Here is a 23,527-nt window from a genome sequence, read left to right as displayed (position 1 = left end):
CAAGGCAGAGGAGTTGGCCCCTACGGTTGGAGCTTGGCACTGTGAATCACTGCTGCCAAATCGAAACCACAGGTTGTACATTCATATTTACAAGTGTATCTAGCATAAATATACGTGCCGAAGCAGAAAATGACATTAATTTCAGTATCCAAGTAACGCCTGTCAAGAAAGGCACAGGAAGAGCACAGGGGACAGCGCAGCCACACACGTCGTTTCAAGGCACAAAACAACAAATTGTCGATGAAGTAAGGGCTTTACAACCATATTTGGGGGCGGGCAAGTTCCCCTGAGTGGCTTAAGTTGATGAAAATTATCATTATCAACACTTTTCTCCGAGTCGAAATTTTGCGGGTCGCCTGAAAAATATGACCGAGAAAGTTGTGCTTTTGGTTGATAGCCAAGGCGGAGGAGTCGGCCCCTACGGTTGGAGCTCCGCACTGTGAATCACTGCTGCCAAATCCAAACCACAGGTTGTAGATGCATATTTACAAGTGTATCTAGCATAAATATACGTGCCGAAGCAGAAAGTTACATTAATTTCAGTATCCAAGTAACGCCTGTCAAGAATAGCACACGAAGAGCACAGGGGACAGCGCCGCCACACACGTCGTTTTAAGGCACAAAACAACAAATTGTCTATGAAATAAGGGCTTTACAACCATATTTGGGGGCAGGCAAGATCTCCTGAGTGGCTTAAGTTGATGAAAATTATAATTTTCAACACTTTTCTTCGAGTCGAAATTCAGCGGGTCGCCTGAAAAATATGACTGAGAAAGGTGTGCTTTTGGCGGATAGCCAAGGCAGAGGAGTTGGCCCCTACGGTTGGAGCTCGGCACTGTGAATCACTGCTACCATATCCAAACCACAGGTTCCACATGCATATTTACACGTGTATCTATCATAAATATATGTGCCGAAGTAGAAAGTGACATTAATTTCAGTATACAAGTAACGCCTTCAAGAAAGGCACACGAAGAGCACAGGGGACAACACTTTCACACACGTCGTTTTAAGGAACAAAACAACAAATTGTCTATGAAGTAAGGACTTTACAACCATATTTGGGGGCGGGCACGTTCCCCTGAGTGGCTTAAGTTCATGAAAATTATAATTTTCAACACTTTTCTCCGTGTCGAAATTCGGTTGGTCGCCTGAAAAATATGAACGAGAAAGTTGTGCTTTTGGTAGATAGCCAAGGCGGGGGAGTCGGCCCCTGCGGTTGGACCTCCACAATCAATGCTGCCAAATCCAAACCACAGGTTGTAGATGCATATTTACAAGTGTATCTAAAATAAATAAACGTGCCGAAGCAGAAAGTGACATTCATTTCAGGATATAAGTAACGGCTGTCAAGACTGGCACAGGAAGAGCACAGGGGACAGCGCAGCCACACACGTCGTTTTAAGGCAGAAAACAACAAATTGTCGATGAAGTAAGGGCTTTACAACCATATTTGGGGGAGGGCAAGTTCCCCTGAGTGGCTTAAGTATATGAAAATGATCATTTTTTAACACTTATCTCCGAGTCGAAATTCGGCGGGGCGCCTGAAAAATATGACAGAGAAAGGTGTGCTTTTGGCGGATAGCCAAGGTGGATGAGTCGGCCCCTACGGTTGGAGCTCGGCACTGTGAATCACTGCTGCCAAATCCAAACCGAAGGTTGTAGATGCATATTTACGACTGTATCTAGCATAAATATACGTGCCGAAGCAGAAAGTGAAATTAATTTCAGTTTACAAGTAACGCCTGTCAAGAAAGGCACAGGAAGAGCAAAGGGGACAGCCCAGCCACACACGTCGTTTTAAGGCACAAAACAACAATTTGTCGATGAAGTAAGGGCTTTACAACCATATTTGGGGGAGGGCAAGTTCCCCTGAGTGGCTTAAGTATATGAAAATTATCATTTTTTAACACTTATCTCCGAGTCGAAATTCGGCGGGGTGCCTGAAAAATATGACTGAGAAAGGTGTGCTTTGGGCGAATAGCCAAAGGCGGAGGAGTCGGCCCCTACGAATAGAGCTCGGCACTGTGAATCACTGCTGCCAAATCCAAACCAAAGGTTGTAGATGCATATTTACAAGTGTATCTAGCATAAATATACGTGCCGATGGAGAAATTGACAATCATTCAGTATACAAGTAATGCCTGTCAAGAATAGCACACGAAGGGCACAGGGGACAACGCAGCCACACACGTCGTTTTAAGCAACAAAACAACAAATTGTCTATGAAGTAAGGGCTTCACAACCATATTCGGGGGCGGGCAAGTTCCCCTGAGTGGCTTAAGTTGATGAAAATTATAATTTTCAACACTTTTCTTCGAGTCGAAATTCGTCGGGTTGCCTGAAAAATATGACCGAGAAGGTGTGCTTTTGGCGGATAGCCAAGGCGGAGGAGTCGACCCCTACGGTTGGAGCTCGGCACTGTGAATCACTGCTGCCAAATCCAAACCACAGGTTGTACATGCATATTTACGTGTATCTAGCATAAATATACGTGCCGAAGCAGAAAGTGACATTAATTTCAGTATCCAAGTAACGCCTGTCAAGAATAGCACACGAAGAGCACAGGGGACAGCGCCGCCACACACGTCGTTTTAAGGCACAAAACAACAAATTGTCTATGAAATAAGGGCTTTACAACCATATTTGGGGGCAGGCAAGATCTCCTGAGTGGCTTAAGTTGATGAAAATTATAATTTTCAACACTTTTCTTCGAGTCGAAATTCAGCGGGTCGCCTGAAAAATATGACTGAGAAAGGTGTGCTTTTGGCGAATAGCCAAAGGCGGAGGAGTGGCCCCTACGAATAGAGCTCGGCACTGTGAATCACTGCTGCCAAATCCAAACCAAAGGTTGTAGATGCATATTTACAAGTGTATCTAGCATAAATATACGTGCCGATGGAGAAATTGACAATCATTCAGTATACAAGTAATGCCTGTCAAGAATAGCACACGAAGGGCACAGGGGACAACGCAGCCACACACGTCGTTTTAAGCAACAAAACAACAAATTGTCTATGAAGTAAGGGCTTCACAACCATATTCGGGGGCGGGCAAGTTCCCCTGAGTGGCTTAAGTTGATGAAAATTATAATTTTCAACACTTTTCTTCGAGTCGAAATTCGTCGGGTTGCCTGAAAAATATGACCGAGAAGGTGTGCTTTTGGCGGATAGCCAAGGCGGAGGAGTCGACCCCTACGGTTGGAGCTCGGCACTGTGAATCACTGCTGCCAAATCCAAACCACAGGTTGTACATGCATATTTACAAGTGTATCTAGCATAAATATACGTGCCGAAGCAGAAAGTGACATTAATTTCAGTATCCAAGTAACGCCTGTCAAGAATAGCACACGAAGAGCACAGGGGACAGCGCCGCCACACACGTCGTTTTAAGGCACAAAACAATAAATTGTCTATGAAATAAAGGCTTTACAACCATATTTGGGGACAGGCAAGATCTCCTGAGTGGCTTAAGTTGATGAAAATTATAATTTTCAACACTTTTCTTCGAGTCGAAATTCAGCGGGTCGCCTGAAAAATATGACTGAGAAAGGTGTGCTTTTGGCGGATAGCCAAGGCAGAGGAGTTGGCCCCTACGGTTGGAGCTTGGCACTGTGAATCACTGCTGCCAAATCGAAACCACAGGTTGTACATTCATATTTACAAGTGTATCTAGCATAAATATACGTGCCGAAGCAGAAAATGACATTAATTTCAGTATCCAAGTAACGCCTGTCAAGAAAGGCACAGGAAGAGCACAGGGGACAGCGCAGCCACACACGTCGTTTCAAGGCACAAAACAACAAATTGTCGATGAAGTAAGGGCTTTACAACCATATTTGGGGGCGGGCAAGTTCCCCTGAGTGGCTTAAGTTGATGAAAATTATCATTATCAACACTTTTCTCCGAGTCGAAATTTTGCGGGTCGCCTGAAAAATATGACCGAGAAAGTTGTGCTTTTGGTTGATAGCCAAGGCGGAGGAGTCGGCCCCTACGGTTGGAGCTCCGCACTGTGAATCACTGCTGCCAAATCCAAACCACAGGTTGTAGATGCATATTTACAAGTGTATCTAGCATAAATATACGTGCCGAAGCAGAAAGTGACATTAATTTCAGTATCCAAGTAACGCCTGTCAAGAATAGCACACGAAGAGCACAGGGGACAGCGCCGCCACACACGTCGTTTTAAGGCACAAAACAACAAATTGTCTATGAAATAAGGGCTTTACAACCATATTTGGGGGCAGGCAAGATCTCCTGAGTGGCTTAAGTTGATGAAAATTATAATTTTCAACACTTTTCTTCGAGTCGAAATTCAGCGGGTCGCCTGAAAAATATGACTGAGAAAGGTGTGCTTTTGGCGGATAGCCAAGGCAGAGGAGTTGGCCCCTACGGTTGGAGCTCGGCACTGTGAATCACTGCTGCCAAATCGAAACCACAGGTTGTACATTCATATTTACAAGTGTATCTAGCATAAATATACGTGCCGAAGCAGAAAATGACATTAATTTCAGTATCCAAGTAACGCCTGTCAAGAAAGGCACAGGAAGAGCACAGGGGACAGCGCAGCCACACACGTCGTTTCAAGGCACAAAACAACAAATTGTCGATGAAGTAAGGGCTTTACAACCATATTTGGGGGCGGGCAAGTTCCCCTGAGTGGCTTAAGTTGATGAAAATTATCATTATCAACACTTTTCTCCGAGTCGAAATTTTGCGGGTCGCCTGAAAAATATGACCGAGAAAGTTGTGCTTTTGGTTGATAGCCAAGGCGGAGGAGTCGGCCCCTACGGTTGGAGCTCCGCACTGTGAATCACTGCTGCCAAATCCAAACCACAGGTTGTAGATGCATATTTAGAAGTGTATCTAGCATAAATATACATGCAGAAGCAGAAAGTGACATTAATTTCAGTATACAAGTAACGCCTGTCAAGAAAGGCACACGAAGAGCACAGGGGACAACGCCGCCACACACGATGTTTTAAGGCACAAAACAACAAATTGTCTATGAAATAAGGGCTTTACAACCATATTTGGGGGCAGGCAAGATCTCCTGAGTGGCTTAAGTTGATGAAAATTATAATTTTCAACACTTTTCTTCGAGTCGAAATTCAGCGGGTCGCCTGAAAAATATGACTGAGAAAGGTGTGCTTTTGGCGGATAGCCAAGGCAGAGGAGTTGGCCCCTACGGTTGGAGCTCGGCACTGTGAATCACTGCTGCCAAATCGAAACCACAGGTTGTACATTCATATTTACAAGTGTATCTAGCATAAATATACGTGCCGAAGCAGAAAATGACATTAATTTCAGTATCCAAGTAACGCCTGTCAAGAAAGGCACAGGAAGAGCACAGGGGACAGCGCAGCCACACACGTCGTTTCAAGGCACAAAACAACAAATTGTCGATGAAGTAAGGGCTTCACAACCATATTTGGGGGCAGGCAAGTTCCCCTGAGTGGCTTAAGTTGATGAAAATTATCATTTTCAACACTTTTCTCCGAGTCGAAATTCGGCGGGTCGCCTGAAAAATATGACCGAGAAAGGTGTGCTTTTGGCGGATAGCCAAGGAGGAGGAGTCGGCCCCTATGGTTGGAGCTCGGCACTTTGAATCACGAATGCCAAATCCAAACCAAAGGCTTGTTAGGTTTAAGGTCTAAATCACGATACTTACCCTAATTATCTGACTCCAAATTAATTACCATATATTTATTATTTGAACCAACATTAACCTTAGCTTCACCTTACCTAACAATTATGCGTGCTCGTTCCGTAAGAGAGAAGACCAGAAAGCCAATCAGCCGAATCACCGAGATTTTATTCCTAACAGCAAAAGCTAATACAGTATCGGGGGCTCGGTTCCCTCTCAATACAGATCTGTGCGCTCCTGTGACCATCAGAGAGCGACACCACACCCAAGATGCCCCGAACAGTTATAGAAAACAATATGCAAATTAAACACACCAAAAACACTAGCCACTATCCTTTCATTAGTTACATGGTATCTGCAATATATTTCTTCAGATGCTGATTGGTTCTCTTTTCCCCGCCGTCTCAGATGACGCCTTTTCTTGTGCACATGACTCGCTGGGTTGTAGCTCCTGAAAACACCAAGTTATCTGCATTCCAAGAGGCCGGGGCCTTCAGAGAAACTGTGGCCCCCGCCTTTGTCTCCCTGTTTTTCACTGGCGGCACCTGGTACCATCAAACCGCCCACACATTGTGTTCCTCTGATACATCCGCTCCCCTGATACTGCAACCTTGAAACAGCTCTACTTCTACTCATTTGTAATACAACTTTGAATCATTAATATATGGTTAACTTACATTTATATATTTTCGCAAACTAATAATAAAACCCTTCACTATTCATGCTACCAATGCAAAGGTTTTCTAAAGATTTTTTTTCATTTGTTTTTGTCCCTCTTTAGATTGATGCTAGCACCGTTCAACTAATGACAGATGAAGAGTTGAAGACTTTTATACCATCATATGGTGATCGCCTAGCAGTGTTATCTTTTTGTAGATGGAAGGAAAACAGCCATGACAACACACGCAAGTCAAAACTCTTTGATCGCCTGAAGACTAAATTGGCCAAAAGAAAACCTCGTGATAAAGAAGGCAGCAGCACAACACAGGAGGAAGGTTCCCATTCAACTCTGAAGAAAAATTCTCTGAGGCTTATGAGAAAAATAGAATTAGGGTGGATGCATTATGATGAACGGAATAGGTCTTTCAAACAGGTAAGAGCCAAAGGAGGAGGAGGAACACGGAAAATCAGCATTTCAAAGGATGCTCGGAGAAGTGAACTGATACAGGAAGCAGTGGACTTGTTCTTCCCAGGTGGGAGAAATAGGCTTGGGCCCTTAACAGATTTTGAATTGGATCTAAAAAACTATGAAGAGGTCACAATTAAGATAAGATAAAAGATAAGAATGCCTTTATTGATCCCACAGTGGGGAAATTTTCATTGTTACAGTAGCAAAGATATAGGTCACACAGGGGCGGCGGCATAATGTGGCCATTAATGTATAACATTGACAGCAAACATTTAGAATCAAACCTATGTAGATATACGCAGTAACATGTGTATATACACATGTGTATACACACCAACCTACATCTACATAAAAAATATGAGGAACACTCATTTCGGCCTGTACATAGTACAGAGGAAAAAATACTCTAAGTGACAGTGCTGCAGTGCTGTAGTGAAATGTAAGGAACAGCATTGGATAAAAATAAAACTAGACTAACAGTAGTGGGGAATGTTGAGTATTGCACGGTATTACAGTAGTGGGGAATATTGGGTATTGCACGATATGAGCTCAGGTGCAGGACTGCACAATTGCACTAATGACCGCCAGTTTGTAGATACTACACAATGTTCTTGTTAAAGAGTCTGACAGCAGCAGGCAAGAAGGAACGGCGGAATCTCTCCTTTGCACAGCGAGGGTGTAACAGTCTGTCACTGAAGGTGCTGTGGAGTGCTGTTAGGGTGCCCTGGAGGGGGTGGTCCGGGTTGCCCAGCATTGATGACAGCTTGGCCAACATCCTCCTGTCCCCCACCGAGTCCACAGAGTCCAGGGAGCAGCCCAGGACAGAGCCGGCCCTCTTGACCAGTTTGTCCAGCCGCTTCTTGTCCCGGGCCGAGACGCCGCCTGCCCAGGTGACCACTCCCTGGAAGATGACCGATGCAACCACCGAGTCATAAAAGTTCCTGAGGAGTGTCCCCTGAACCCCAAAAGACCTCAGTCTCCTGAGTAGGAAGAGTCTGCTGCAGAGGAGCACGTCAGACACACAGTCCTGTGTCCTCACATACTGTGGCCGGTTTGTGAGGTAGTCCTGGATCCATGTGGTGAGGTGGTGCGCCACCCCCGCCCGCTCCAGCTTGTCTCCCAGTAGGGTGGGCTGGATGGTGTTGAAAGCACTGGAGAAATCAAAGAACATGATCCTCACAGTGCTCCCCGCCTTCTCCAGGTGGGAGAGTGAAGTGTGGAGGAGGTAGATGATGGCATCATCCACACTGATGCCAGGCTGGTATGCGAACTGGAGTGGGTCCATTGAGGAGCTCACCAGGGGGCGCAGGTGGACAAGGACCAGTCTCTCCAGGGTCTTCATCAGGTGAGACGTCAGCGCCACTGGTCTGAAGCTGTTGAGCTCCTTCGGGTGGGGGGGGTCTTTGGCACCGGGACCAGGCAGGATGTTTTCCATAGCTGGGGGACTCTGCCCAGCTTCAGGCTCAGGTTGAACATGTGCTGGACAATTCCACACAGCTGGTCTGCGCAGGATTTGAGGAGCTGGGGGCTGATGCCATCTGGACCCGCTGCCTTCCTCGCCTTCATCTTCTTCAGCTGGTTCCTCACCTGAGATGTTGTGAAGGCCAAGGCTGGACAGGAAGGAGTGGTGGCTATCTGGTGTAGCTGGGAGCTGGAGACTGTGGAGAAAAGAGGGGAGGGGGTGACACGCCCAGCAGGAGGAGTAGGTGGAGACTGCAGCAGGAGAGACTGAGTGGAGGCAGGCATCTGATCGAACCTATTGAAAAAGAGATTCAGCTCATTTGCCCACTGCAGGTCCCCCCCAGTCCGGGTCTTGGGTTGTCCGTGGCCTGAGATGGTCTTCAGGCCCCTCCAGACTCCCCTGGCGTTATTCTGCAGCAGCTGCTCCTCCATCCTCTTCCTGTAGGACCTTTTCCCCTCTCTGATCCTCCTCCTCAGCTGGCGCTGCACAGTCCTCCGCTCCTCTATGTTGCCTGACGCAAAAGCCCTCCTCTTCTCCTTCAGGAGAGCTTTTATGTCTGGTGTGATCCAGGGTTTGTTGTTGGAGAAACACCTTACTGTCCTGGTGGGTATGGTGTTCTCCATGCAGAAATTTATATAGTCTGTAACAGTGCCCGTTAGACTACTAATGTCTTCCCCGTGAGCATCGCTGAATACTTCCCACACAGTTGTGCTGAAGCAGTCCTTTAAGGCCTCCTCGGCCTCTCCAGATCATCTCTGAACCGTGCGGGTCACAGCTGGCTGCCTGCGGACCAGAGGTTTGTACACAGACTGGAGAGCCACCAGGTTGTGATCAGCTTTGCCCAGCGGGGGGAGGGGCAGTGATGTGTATGCCTCCTTGGTGTTGGCATAGAAAAGGTCCAGTGTTTTATTGTCTCTGGTGTGGCAGGTGACATACTGTGTGAATGAAGGCAGAGAGGAGGAAGGGGAGGCATGATTGAAGTCACCAGAGATGAGTACCAGGGCATTTGGGTGCTGTGTTTGTAGCCTGCTCACTGCTGCAGTCAAGACATCACAGGCTGTGTCGCCGCTGGCAGCTGGTAGGACGTAGACGGTCACCGCGATCACATGACTAAACTATCGCGGGATGTAGAATGGCCTCATGCCAACAGCTAGCAGCTCAATATCCCTGCTGCAAAGCTGCTCTTTAATTGTGATGTAAAAACACACGAAAAGGCTCACTGGTGAGCCGGAGCTACTGTAGCGGGCTCCCACTCGCGCGGCGCCGGAACCGGAAGTGACTCGGGTATCTGTTTCTCATAGTCAGGCCATCCTGACTGAATAAACTCCCTCACAAGCTGAGGCTGGGAGTCCTCTGCAGTGTGTTCCTTTATCTTTTCCATTCTTTGTGGAGTAGCTGGAAGATGTCTCAAGACTGAGTCAACATGTGCAGCCACATCACGACTGTATGTGTCATCCTCCTCACCATGAATGGGGCCTCTGGAAAAAGCATCTGCCACCGCTAATGTCTTTCCCGGAGCATATACAGCCTCCGCATTGAATCGCAACCGGCTATGATAACTGGGAGGCACGTGTAGCACCCCCAGACTTACAAAACATCTTAGGTACCCATGCCCTAACATCTACAGGAATTGAATTAGGAGTATTCTCAAGTAGAACTTTAGCCAATTTGTGCACATTTACAGGGGTCATACATTTACCCCCAAGTCCGAGATGGTTCACCCTATTGACTACAAATTTGGGTTTTACCATCTCATCACGTGTGACAACAGTAGGGAAAAATTTAACGTTTTTGCAAAATTATACGACGGGGACTGAGCATCAAACTTTGCGTTTCATAATTCATTCTTAAAGGATTCTGGGTTGTACGTTTTACGTACATCTATGAAAATTTGCTGGTACATATAACATCCTAAGACTTACAAAAATGTCTTTCATAGCCATGTGTTAACCTTACTGGAAGTCAACCATTTTGAATTCACTTTGGAATTGTCGCAAATTTTTGTGACTTTCATAGTGGTCATATTTTAACGAACTCCTCCTAGAGCATTTAACCGATCATCTTCAAACTTTGTATGCTTCATCTAAAGATGTTTAAGTTGAAAAGTTATTGAAATCTTTTTATTCCGTTGTCCAGGAAGTGATTAATAAATATTTGAATGTACAACTTTGGACCATTTGTGCACATTTACAGGGGTCATACATTTGCCCCCAAGTCTAAGATGGTTCACCCGATTGACTTCAAATTTGAGTTGTACCATCTCATCACATTGAAAAACAATAGGGAAAAATATTTTACGTTTTTGAAACATTATATGATGGGGGTTGAGCATCAAACTTTGTGTTTCATAATTCCTTCTTAATGAAGGATTCTGGGTTGTACGTTTCACCTACATCTATGAAAATTTGGTGGTGTAAGTAACAGCCTAAGGCCTAAAGAAACGTCTTTTATAGCCATGGGTTAAACCTTACAGGAAGTCAACCATTTTGAATTTACTTTGGAATTTTCGCAACTTTTTGGGACTTTCATAGTGGTCATATTTTGAACGATCTCCTCCTAGAGCATCTATGCGATCATCTTCAAACTTTGCATGCTTCGTCTAAAGATGTTTAAGATGAAAACCTATTGAAATCATTTTATTTCGTTGTACGATGCCGATGCGCTGTATATCATGACAACTGATGCTGTTGTGGCCATTTTGAATTTACTTTGGAATTATCTGTTAGGATTAAGGTTTAAATCACGATACTTACCCTAATTATCTGACTCCAAATTATTTACCATATATTTATTATTTGAACCGACATTAACCTTAGCTTCACCTTACCTAACAATTATGCGTGCTCGTTCCGTAAGAGAGAAGACCAGAAAGCCAATCAGCCGAATCACCGAGATTTTATTCCTAACAGCAAAAGCTAATACAGTATCGGGGGCTCGGTTCCCTCCCAATACAGATCTGTGCGCTCCTGTGGCCATCAGAGAGTGACACCACACCCGAGTTGCCCCGAACAGTTATAGAAAACAATATGCAAATTAAACACACCAAAAACACTAGCCACTATCATTTCATTAGTTACATGGTATCTGCAATACATTTCTTCAGATGCTGATTGGTTCTCTTTTCCCCGCTGTCTCAGATGACGCCTTTTCCTGTGCACGTGACTCGCTGGGTTGTAGCTCCTGAAAACACCAAGTTATCTGCATTCCAAGAGGCCGGGGCCTTCAGAGAAACTGTGGCCCCCGCCTTTGTCTCCCTGTTTTTCACTGGCGGCACCTGGTACCATCAAACCGCCCGCACATTGTGTTCCTCTGAGTCATCCGCTCCCCTGATACTGCAACCTTGAAACAGCTCTACTTCTACTCATTTGTAATACAACTTTGAATCATTAATAAATGGTTAACATACATGTATATGTCTTCACAAACTAATAATAAAACCCTTCATATCGCAACTTTTTGGCTCTTTCCTAATGGTCATAATTTAACAAACGCCTCCTTGAGCATTTATCCGATCATCTTCATAGTGGTCATATTTTAACAAATGCCTCCTAGACCATTTATCCGATCGTCTTTAAACTTTGCATGCTTATTCCAAATCACATATGGTTAACATCTATATTTTAGAGGGTTACAGTGCGATTTTTAAAATTGGCACCGTAGTTCCATCGATAAATGTGTCACTAAGTAACCCTGGTTGAGAATTTCATCATGTTTATTATACCCAGGCAAAATCTCATGAAGCTTTGCACACACATCAGGCCTGGCAAAAGCATTTATATTTTAGAGGGTTATAGTGCAGTTTATTAATATTGGCTCAGTAGTTCCACCTATAAATGTGTAGCTAAGCAACAATTTCATCATGTTTAACTTTCAATGTTGTAATGGCAAAATCCAAAACTTATTATGTACATTATAAAAGACTTGATTACCCCGACTCATACTACACTAAATCAACTCTAACACCTGTTTTGTATTATTAGCAGTATTTAGGATGCTGTTTCTGAAATACATTTGGGCACAAAAAGAAAATACAAAACTTTTTCTTGGTTCTTTACAATGTTCTGTATTTATCTGAATGCATCAGAAAGACATTTACGTGTTTTATTTATTAATTTATGGATTTGCCATTGGATGGCACGGTGATCGACTGGTTAGCACGTCTGCTTCACAATTCAGAGGTCGTAGGTTCGATCCCGGCTCCGGCCTCCCTGTGTGGAGTTTGCATATTCTCCCCGTGCCTGCGTGGGTTTTCTCTGGGTACTCCGGTTTCCTCCCACATTCCAAGAACATGCTTGGTAGGTTAATTGGACACTCTAAATTGCCCCTAGGTGTGATTGTGAGTGCGGGTTAGGGTTTGTCTCTGTGTGCCCTGCGATTTGCTGGCGACCAATTCAGGGTGTCCCCCGCCTACTGCCCGAAGAAGACCCTTGTGAGGATAAGCGGTATCAATAATGGATGGATGAATGGATTTGCCATAGATACAAGTCATTTCAAACATGCACTGTATGCATTGGGGGTGCAGGAAGCGGGGGAGCAGTTGGGACACAGCAATAACGCTTGCCTTAGCATTAATCTTTTGCATGGGACACACCAATAGCGCTTGCCTTAGCATTCATCTTTTACATGGGAGACACCAATAGCGCTTGCATTAGCATTCATCTTTTGCATCAGCAAAGTTGTGAAGCGTACAAAAGTTGGATATTCACTTTTTTAAAATAGTAATTCTACTTGAAACATAAAGTCTAAAGTGGGCATTTATGGTGATAATATTATGCCACGTAGCCAGTGCATCTGTGTAAGTCGCCGTGTCTATCCAACAACGACGTTGAGGTGCAATGGTCTCATTTCCACTCAAAAAATTGCACGTCTTTAATGGTGGTAAGCTAGTTTGTAAACAGATAGAGGGGTGAGCATCATAAAAACGTGGAGGAATGAGATGAGCACAATGAAATGATCACTCTGCGAAGTTGTCATTTAATGGAGACGTCTTTTAAAGATGATGTCACGTGCGTCAAGTGTGATTCAATTAACAATAGGTCTACACATTGGATTGTGGTTCATGAGGGTTCCGGGCAAGATGGCGGAGTGAGTAGTCACATTTTTTCGAGCTCTCAGCATCAAACCTGATTTACTGCACAAATTGACTGTAAACCTCAGAATATTCTGCTGATACAGTTTATTCGAGACAACGAATTCAAACTTGCGGAGAAAGAATCATTGAACACGTACAAAATACCTAAAAAGTCTGGTTTGAAGCATCGTAACGGGAGCGAGTCCAGCGAGGAGGCTAACATGAGCTTCTCAGAGAGCGACCATGTTTATAGCAAGAACAGCCCAGTTTTCAAACTGCAAACATCCCTCGTAGAGGAAGAATTCCCGCCCCTGCCGATGACTCACAGTTAGCCTCCGATTCCGAAGAAACCTTTCTTAAAAATAAAGATTTCGGGCTTTGCTCAGACGATGCGGTACGATCCTTGGCTAATCTCATTAACAAGAGAAGCGACACCCTCGAAAAAATGATGGTGTCAATTTGTGTTGTTCCGATACCAATACTGGTATCGGGAAGTATCCCGATACCGCATTAAAACACTGGTATCGGTATCTGCGAGTACTTACAAATAACGTGCCGTTGCCATTTCCCGATACTGTACTAGTAGAGAACGTTGAATGCAGCGCTTTGTATCTTGCTCCCTGCTGCTTTTTCATGTGTGTGTGTGTGTGTGTGTGTGGGGGGGGGGGTACAGGAGATATAATGTCGGCGATATTTAACGACTTCAACATAGAAACTCCAGCTAGAGGGAATGTTTCAAGGGGCGGAACCAAAGTGGCCAGGTTCAATACGTTAAACCTGATGCAACATTAGAGAACGAAACATGTGAACGAGCACCAAGAATTTGCGGCGGCAGCGAGCATGAACAAGGGGAATGGACCCCAACAACAAACCCTGCTCAATTTACATTGAATGCAGCGCCTTGTATCTTGCTCATTCACGACACTGGTGTGTGGTGACTGTTCAGTATTAGCCGTCGCTATTGGCCCAGAGCGGACGCTCTTAACCAATGGTGAGGCTGCCTTTTCATGTTGAGAGAAAAAAAACAGTGAGGTACAGGAGAAATAATGTCGGTGGCAATATGGAACTACTGTACTTCAACATAGAAACTCCAGCAAGTACAACAGCTAAGTGCAAAATTAGCGGAGCGAAAGTTGCAAGAGGTGGAACTAAAGTGGCCAGGTTCAATACATCAAACCTGATAAAACATTTGAGGACGAAACATGTGAACAAGCACCAAGAGCTTGCGGCGGCAGCGGCAGCGAGCATGAACAAGGGGAATGGGCCGCAACAACAAACCCTGTTCAATTTTGGATTTTGGACGATACAGTCGCAAATGGAACCCGCGGCTACAAGGTCTGCCAGAAGACAAGGAGGAGGAGGTGCGGGCTCGAGTGATCAGTATCTGTCAAGTGATTTTACCAGAGGAAAAGGAATTGCTCCCAATTGCTGTAGACGTTTGCACACCGAGTGGGAAAACTTCAACAGGACAACACAAAACCCAGAGGCGTGATCATAAGATTCATCACTCGAAGACACAGAGATGCGGTGTGCCAAAAACAACTCCTTTCTCCAGACAAAAGGGCTTCGCTTCACAGAAGATTTAACCCAGGAGGACAGAGAAAACAGACAAAAACTGTGGCCTCCCTCACATAAAGAAAGCTCGAGATGAGGGAAAAACGGCGTACTTTGTGGGAGGAAAAGGTTTTGTGAACGGTTTAAAAATCCATCCATAACCTGGGTTTGAAACCCAACCTGAAGGTATGTGGAGTGGATGTCCTATGTTCGGGTCGTGGTTTCATGGATCGTCTACATAAGGATGTTTTGTACAGGACTCACTTAGGTTTAAATGTCTCTGGGTGTTATTCTGTTAGATTTTCACATGGAAAATTGTGCTGGTTCATCAATAGTACAGTATTTTGGAAAAGGTTCATGTGTTTTGGTAGGAATTTTGCTTTTTTTATAAAAGCACAACATTGTTTATACTACTGAGGTACTGCTGCACACTTTATTGTAACACGCCATTTTTTTGTGCTTGATTATATAGCTGTAGCGCTAGACATTCCCACAGCAGTCTCACGTTGTCGCAGTCACAAAAGTGGTCAGCTACTTGTTATTATTCACGGGAGAAAAGTGACAAAACATCCACCATGGTCAGTGAGCTCAACAACTCTGCTTTATTTTGCGCATGCTCAGAACAACTTGTTTTGTGCACGCAGGCACGCACGCACATCTGCTATTGTCAAATGTAAACACTAACATGGCTTTGCAGGTAATATTAATGAATATACTCAACACTCCCACTGAAAGACATGTTTATAGCTTTCTCTAGTGAACAAAAACAAAAATATACACATTTAACTCCAAAATACAATAGACTCAAATTGGCATTCCTTTTTATTTATTTTTATTCTCCAAACAAATACCCTTTGAACTTTTCCAATTTTGCTTTTGTCACGGGTTTAGTAAGGACATCAGCCACCATATTTAGAGTAGGGCAGTACTCTATGGATATTTTCCCATCTATGTGTGCAGACCGTACAAAATGGTATTTTACATCCATGTTTGCTCCTTTGTCTGCACACTGGGTTTTTCAACAGAGCTATTGCTCCCTGATTATCCTCATAGATCTTGACTGGTTCATGCTGATCACTGTTATTCATCCCTTTCAGTAATTGTACAAGGTACATACTTTCCTGAACAGTGGCTGCTAGTGCCATATATTCAGCTTCGCAGGTTGATCGTGCCACTGTTGGCTGTTTTCTACTCTTCCATGATATTACTGGACCATTCTCATTTAAACTGAAACAGTATCCAGTTGTGCTTCTACTATCATCTTTGTCTGTTGCCCAATCAGCATCACTATATGCTTCAAGCTGTAGGCCTTTTTCACATTTTCGGAAATTTAGCTCCTGACTGATAGTACCCTTTAAGTACCTCAATAGGTGTTTGGCTGCAGTCCAATGCTGTTGTTTTGGTTCTGCTAGGTGTTGTGATAACTTGCTCACAACCCAGCTCAGGTCAGGTCTAGTAGATCAATCAAGTACCAATCATCTCTCTATATCCTGTTGAGTCAATGACTTCACCCTCAGTGTCAAAGTGTCATTTCTGATCACATGGGGTGGATCTCGATTTAAGATAAGAAGGCCTTTATTGATCCCACAATGGGGACATTTTCAGTGTTACAGCAGCAAAGATATAGGTCACACAGGGACGGCGGCATAATGTAGCCATTAATGGCAAACATTCAGGATCAAACCTATGTAAATATATGCAGTAACTATGTGTATATACACATGTATATACACACCAACATACATCTACATAAAAAGTATGAGGAACACTAATTTTGGCCTGTACATAGTACAGAGGAAAAATACTCTAAGTAAGTGACAGTGCTGCAGTGCTGTAGTGAAATGTAAGGAACAGCATTGGATAAAAATAAAACTAGACTAACAGTAGTGGGGAATGTTGAGTATTGCACGGTATTACAGAAGTGGGGAATGTTGGGTATTGCACGATATAAGCTCAGGTGCAGAACTGCACAATTGCACTAATGTCCGCCAGTTTGTAGAGACTACACAATGTTCTTGTTCTTGTTGAACTTTGGCCTCCTCGTGATCACATAAGAATAAGAATAACAATAAGAAGGCCTTTATTGATCCCACAGTGGGGAAATTTTCATTGTTACAGTAGCAAAGATATAGGTCACACAGGGACCATAATGTAGCCATTAATATATAACATTAACGGCAAACATTCAGGATCAAACCTATGTAAATATATGCAGTAACTATGTGTATATACACGTATATACACACCAACATACATCTACATAAAAAGTATGAGGAACACTAATTTTAGCCTGTACATAGTACAGAGGAAAAATACTCTAAGTGACAATGCTGCAGTGCTGCAGTGAAATGTAAGGAACAGCATTGGATAAAAGTAAAACTAGACTAACAGTAGTGGGGAATGTTGAGTATTGCACGATATAAGCTCAGGTGCAGGACTGCACAATTGCACTAATGTCCGCCAGTTTGTAGAGACTACACAATGTTCTTGTTAAAGAGTCTGACAGCAGCAGGCAAGAAGGAGCGGCGGAATCTCTCCTTTGCACAGCGAGGGTGTAACAGTCTGTCACTAAAGGAGCTGTGGAGTGCTGTTAGGGTGCCCTGGAGGGGGTGGGCCTGATAGTCCAGCATTGATGACAGCTTGGCCATCATCCTCCTGTCCCCCACCGAGTCCACAGAGTCCAGGGAGCAGCCCAGGACAGCCTCCTGACCAGTTTGTCCAGCCGCTTCTTGTCCCGGGCCGAGACGCCGCCTGCCCAGGTGACCACTCCCTGGAAAATGACCGGTGCAACCACGAGTCATAAAAGTTCCTGAGGAGTGTCCCCTGAACCCCAAAAGACCTCAGTCTCCTGAGTAGGAAGAGTCTGCTCTGACTCTTCCTATATAGGGTGTCTGTGTTGTCGCTTCAGTCCAGTTTATTGTTCAGATGAACACCCAGGTACTTGTAAGTTGAGACTCTCTCAACATCTGTTCCCCGGATATTCACTGGTGCAGGTGAAGAGTGATGGCGCCTCCCGAAATCCACCACCATTTCTTTGGATTTCCCCGGATTGATCAGGAGGTGGTTCTGCTGGCACCAGTCCACAAAACCCCGAGTAAGTTCTCTGCTCTCCCGATCATCTCCGCCTGTGATGAGGCCGACAATCGCAGAGTCGTCAGAGAACTTCTGCAGGTGACAGGTAGGGATGCTGTAGTTGAAGTCCGAGGTGTAGAGGGTGAACAGGAAGGGAGCCAAGACAGTTCGATTTGCATTCAACCATACCAAATTTGGTCAATATCTTTCTAATGTGCCTCTCTTGTGTCATTTTAATTTCCCCTTCACTCTGTATGAAATCAATTCTAAGGAAATATTTAAGTGGGCCCATATCTTTCATCTTAAATCGTTTCTTCAACATTTTCTTGACATCACTAATTAAGTTGTTGTTACTGCCTGGTATGATCAAGTCATCTACCCACACTAGTAGAATCACTTTCTCATTTTTGGATTCTTTGCTGTAGACACACTGATCAGCATCATTTTGCACAAAACCATTGTCTGTAAGGTGTCCATACAGTAACATATTCCAATTGCGTCCGGACTGTTTTAAGCCATATAATGACTTGTTGAGTTTGCACACCAATCGTTCTCCTGTGTCCGACTGGATTTCAAAACCCTCAGGTTGTTCCATATAAACCTCGCAGTCCATTGGTACATGGAGGTAAGCAGACTTTACATCCATCTGGTGTATGGTGAGATACTCCTGGACCGCCCGCCACCTGTACCACTGCTCGTACAGAGGTCATGTTAGCTGTCAGTGATAAAGTATTTTTATAGTCAATGCCTTCCCTCTGATCATAGCCCTTTGCAACATATCTGGCTTTTCCGACTTCCGGCGCCGCGCGAGTGGCAGCCCGCTACAGTAGCTCCGGCTCATCGGTGAGCCTTTTCGTGTGTTTTTGTTCTTTAATATTACTCTACCTCATACCTTTTTCGTATAATTGATAGTCGTAACTTGCGTAGCAATGGACACCCAAACTGCGGTATTCTTGCTGCTGCTGATGGCTATTTTTTGCGCGATCGTGTCCGGCGACTTGGCTCGGAGCCGAGCCCCCATTGTTTACAGCCGGAATCAGCTGTTAGCACCCCGTGCTAACCATGCGCCGGCTCCCGGGGCGAGACCCGATATCCCCCGTGAGCTGAGGAGGAAGAGACGGGGATCTCGTGCGGGGGTTAAACGCAGGGAAAGGAGGAGACGATACCATCCCGTCCTCCCGTCTGTTATCATGGGGAATGTTAGATCGCTCCCCAACAAGATGGACGAGCTAGCGGCGCTTACCCGGCACGAGAGGGACTTCCGGGAGGCTAGCCTGATGCTATTCACGGAGTCGTGGCTAACAACGCTAACACCGAACGCGGTCGTAGAATTGGACGGCTTCCAAATCATACGCGCGGACAGGACGCTGGAGAGTGGAAAGAGGAAAGGAGGAGGGCTGGCTGTGTTTGTGAACGATAGATGGTGTAATCCTGGGCACATCACGATTAAGGAGCAGCTTTGCAGCAGGGATATTGAGCTGCTAGCTGTTGGCATGAGGCCATTCTACATCCCGCGAGAGTTTAGTCACGTGATCGCGGTGACCGTCTACGTCCCACCAGCTGCCAGCAGCGACACAGCCTGTGATGTCTTGACTGCAGCAGTGAGCAGGCTACAAACACAGCACCCAAATGCCCTGGTACTCATCTCTGGTGACTTCAATCATGCCTCCCCTTCCTCCTCTCTGCCTTCATTCACACAGTATGTCACCTGCCACACCAGAGACAATAAAACACTGGACCTTTTCTATGCCAACACCAAGGAGGCATACACATCACTGCCCCTCCCCCCGCTGGGCAAAGCTGATCACAACCTGGTGGCTCTCCAGTCTGTGTACAAACCTCTGGTCCGCAGGCAGCCAGCTGTGACCCGCACGGTTCAGAGATGGTCTGGAGAGGCCGAGGAGGCCTTAAAGGACTGCTTCAGCACAACTGTGTGGGAAGTATTCAGCGATGCTCACGGGGAAGACATTAGTAGTCTAACGGACACTGTTACAGACTATATAAATTTCTGCATGGAGAACACCATACCCACCAGGACAGTAAGGTGTTTCTCCAACAACAAACCCTGGATCACACCAGACATAAAAGCTCTCCTGAAGGAGAAGAGGAGGGCTTTTGCGTCAGGCAACATAGAGGAGCGGAGGACTGTGCAGCGCCAGCTGAGGAGGAGGATCAGAGAGGGGAAAAGATCCTACAGGAAGAGGATGGAGGAGCAGCTGCTGCAGAATAACGCCAGGGGAGTCTGGAGGGGCCTGAAGACCATCTCAGGCCACGGACAACCCAAGACCCGGACTGGGGGGGACCTGCAGTGGGCAAATGAGCTAAATCTCTTTTTCAATAGGTTCGATCAGATGCCTGCCTCCACTCAGTCTCTCCTGCTGCAGTCTCCACCTACTCCTCCTGCTGGGCGTGTCACCCCCTCCCCTCTTTTCTCCACAGTCATCCAGGACTACCTCACAAACCGGCCACAGTATGTGAGGACACAGGACTGTGTGTCTGACGTGCTCCTCTGCAGCACGGGGGCCCCACAGGGAACTGTCTTGGCTCCCTTCCTGTTCACCCTCTACACCTCGGACTTCAACTACAACACCCCTACCTGTCACCTGCAGAAGTTCTCTGACGACTCTGCGATTGTCGGCCTCATCACAGTTGGAGATGATCGGGAGTACAGAGAACTTACTCAGGGTTTTGTGGACTGGTGCCAGCAGAACCGCCTCCTGATCAATGCGGGGAAATCCAAAGAAATGGTGGTGGATTTCGGTAGGCGCCAGCACTCTTCACCTGCACCAGTGAATATCCGGGGAACAGATGTTGAGAGAGTCTCAACTTACAAGTACCTGGGTGTTCATCTGAACAATAAACTGGACTGGTGCGACAACACAGACGCCCTCTATAGGAAGAGTCAGAGCAGACTCTTCCTACTCAGGAGACTGAGGTCTTTTGGGGTTCAGGGGACACTCCTCAGGAACTTTTATGACTCGGTGGTTGCATCGGTCATCTTCCAGGGAGTGGTCACCTGGGCAGGCGGCGTCTCGGCCCGGGACAAGAAGCGGCTGGACAAACTGGTCAAGAGGGCCGGCTCTGTCCTGGGCTGCTCCCTGGACTCTGTGGACTCGGTGGGGGACAGGAGGATGTTGGCCAAGCTGTCATCAATGCTGGGCAACCCGGACCACCCCCTCCAGGGCACCCTAACAGCACTCCACAGCACCTTCAGTGACAGACTGTTACACCCTCGCTGTGCAAAGGAGAGATTCCGCCGTTCCTTCTTGCCTGCTGCTGTCAGACTCTTTAACAAGAACATTGTGTAGTCTCTACAAACTGGCGGACATTAGTGCAATTGTGCAGTCCTGCACCTGAGCTCATATCGTGCAATACCCAATATTCCCCACTACTGTAATACCGTGCAATACTCAACATTCCCCACTACTGTTAGTCTAGTTTTATTTTTATCCAATGCTGTTCCTTACATTTCACTACAGCACTGCAGCACTGTCACTTAGAGTATTTTTTCCTCTGTACTATGTACAGGCCGAAATGAGTGTTCCTCATATTTTTTATGTAGATGTAGGTTGGTGTGTATACACATGTGTATATACACATGTTACTGCGTATATCTACATAGGTTTGATTCTAAATGTTTGCCGTCAATATTATACATTAATGGCCACATTATGCCGCCGCCCCTGTGTGACCTATATCTTTGCTACTGTAACAATGAAAATTTCCCCACTGTGGGATCAATAAAGGCATTCTTATTCTTATTCTTATTCTTTACAAGTCTCAGATCCATCTGGGCTTTCCTTTACCATGTAGACCCAGCGACCTCCCACTGCATGCTTGCCCTCTGGTAATGGGGTCAGACTGAAAGTCTTATTCTCTCTTAAAGAGTTAATTTCTTCTTTCATTGCATCAGTCCACATTTGTGCTTTTTCCGAGTCCATAGCATCTCTATATGTTCTTGGAACATCGTAAGTCACTCTGTAGAAATAATCCACACTTTCACTTTCATTTTTGTTACCATCGGCTTTACATTGGTACTCATTTAAATATTCGGGAGTCTTTCTTTCTCTTGTAGGATATCTCCCTTCTGTCTGTTCTGTCTGAGCTGTAACTGTCTGGGTCACACCTGATTCTATACTTTCCTCCTTATTTTCCTTAGGTGGTGTCTGACTCAGCTTGACTATCCTCGGTGTTGTCTCTTCATATCTGTCGATTTCACACTGTATGTCATCTGTCTGAGTCTGTCTATTTGTGTTGCTTTTGGTGATAGACTTTATCAGTCTATGTTTTAGACTTTTCCTGTCTCAGAGTAATACATGTTATATGCTGGGCTATATTTATCATAACCAATGAAAATACCCTTTTCGCATCTCGAATCCAGCTTTCTTTTATCTTGCTTGTACACATAGCATTCAGAGCCAAAAATCTTCATGTGTGAAAGAAGAATACTGTAAGAATACAGTAAGGCGTCTGCCTGAGATGTCTACTGTAGCACCTATTTCGAATTTGAGCTGCTGTTTGCACAGCATATGTCCATAAATGCTTTGGAAGATGACTATCAAGCATGCATCGTGCCGTGTCAAATAGGCTTCTCCAGCCCCTTTCAGCAGTCCCGTTTTGGTGAGGAGAGTATGGTGTACTGGTCTCGTGCCTTATCCCTTTACTCCTCAGTAAAGACTGGAAACCTTGACCGGTAAACTCTGTACCGTTATCTGATCGAATGCATTTTATTTTTCCATAAGGTGCCACATCTGCTACAAACTTTTCTGTAGCTTTTGTAGTGTCACTCTTCGCCTTGATAAAATACGGAAATATCATTCCACTGTGATCATCAGTAAATGTTATCGCATATCTGTATCCATCTTTATCAGCTGGCTCTATAGGGCCACACAGGTCTGTGTGGACTAGCTCTAGTATAGCTGTAGCTTTTGTATCTGCTTCCCTGTTTCTGCCTTGTGCAAATTTTCCTTGTACACATATTTCACAATTTTGATTGGACCTGTTGTTGTTATCTTTCCTGTTATTGACATCCCCTTTACCACCTTTTCGAGTTTGATAACATTATCAAAATTGCAATGACCAAGTACCTTATGCCACGTTTGAATGTCATAACTAGCACACACTTTGTCAACATCTCCATCCTCTATTGTTCTAAGATAGTACAGCCTACCATATACGTCCACCTTGAACTTGGTACCAGTCTTATGGATCAACCAGAGAATAGGTTCTGTGGAAATTATGGTATGTAGAGTGCTGACTTGAGCCTCGTTTTCACTTTACGTCTCTCGCTGTCCAGCAGGTAGACTTCAGCATCTCCTCTCATCTTCGCCATCCCGCTCACCTTCTTGCCGTCGGCCAGCTCAATCACATGATCCTCGGGTCTGAAGCTTTCATCAACTGTCTTGAACTTCACGGCATCATTAATCATGTGTGTTGTAGTGCCGCAATCCACCATGAGTCCCTTCTTGTTGCCTTGCTGAATAGCATACTCACTCATTTTGAAGAAACAAAATGATGCATCCTCATCCTTCATTTCCTCGTTGACTTTTCTCACATGGTCACGGCCTCGTCCTCGATTGCGCCCTCTTCGTCG

Source organism: Filicampus tigris, chromosome 13 (genome assembly GCF_054856515.1).
Source record: "Filicampus tigris isolate MCC_2025a chromosome 13, RoL_Ftig_1.0, whole genome shotgun sequence".
Classification (NCBI taxonomy): domain Eukaryota; kingdom Metazoa; phylum Chordata; class Actinopteri; order Syngnathiformes; family Syngnathidae; genus Filicampus; species Filicampus tigris.
This window is presented reverse-complemented; position numbering follows the sequence as displayed.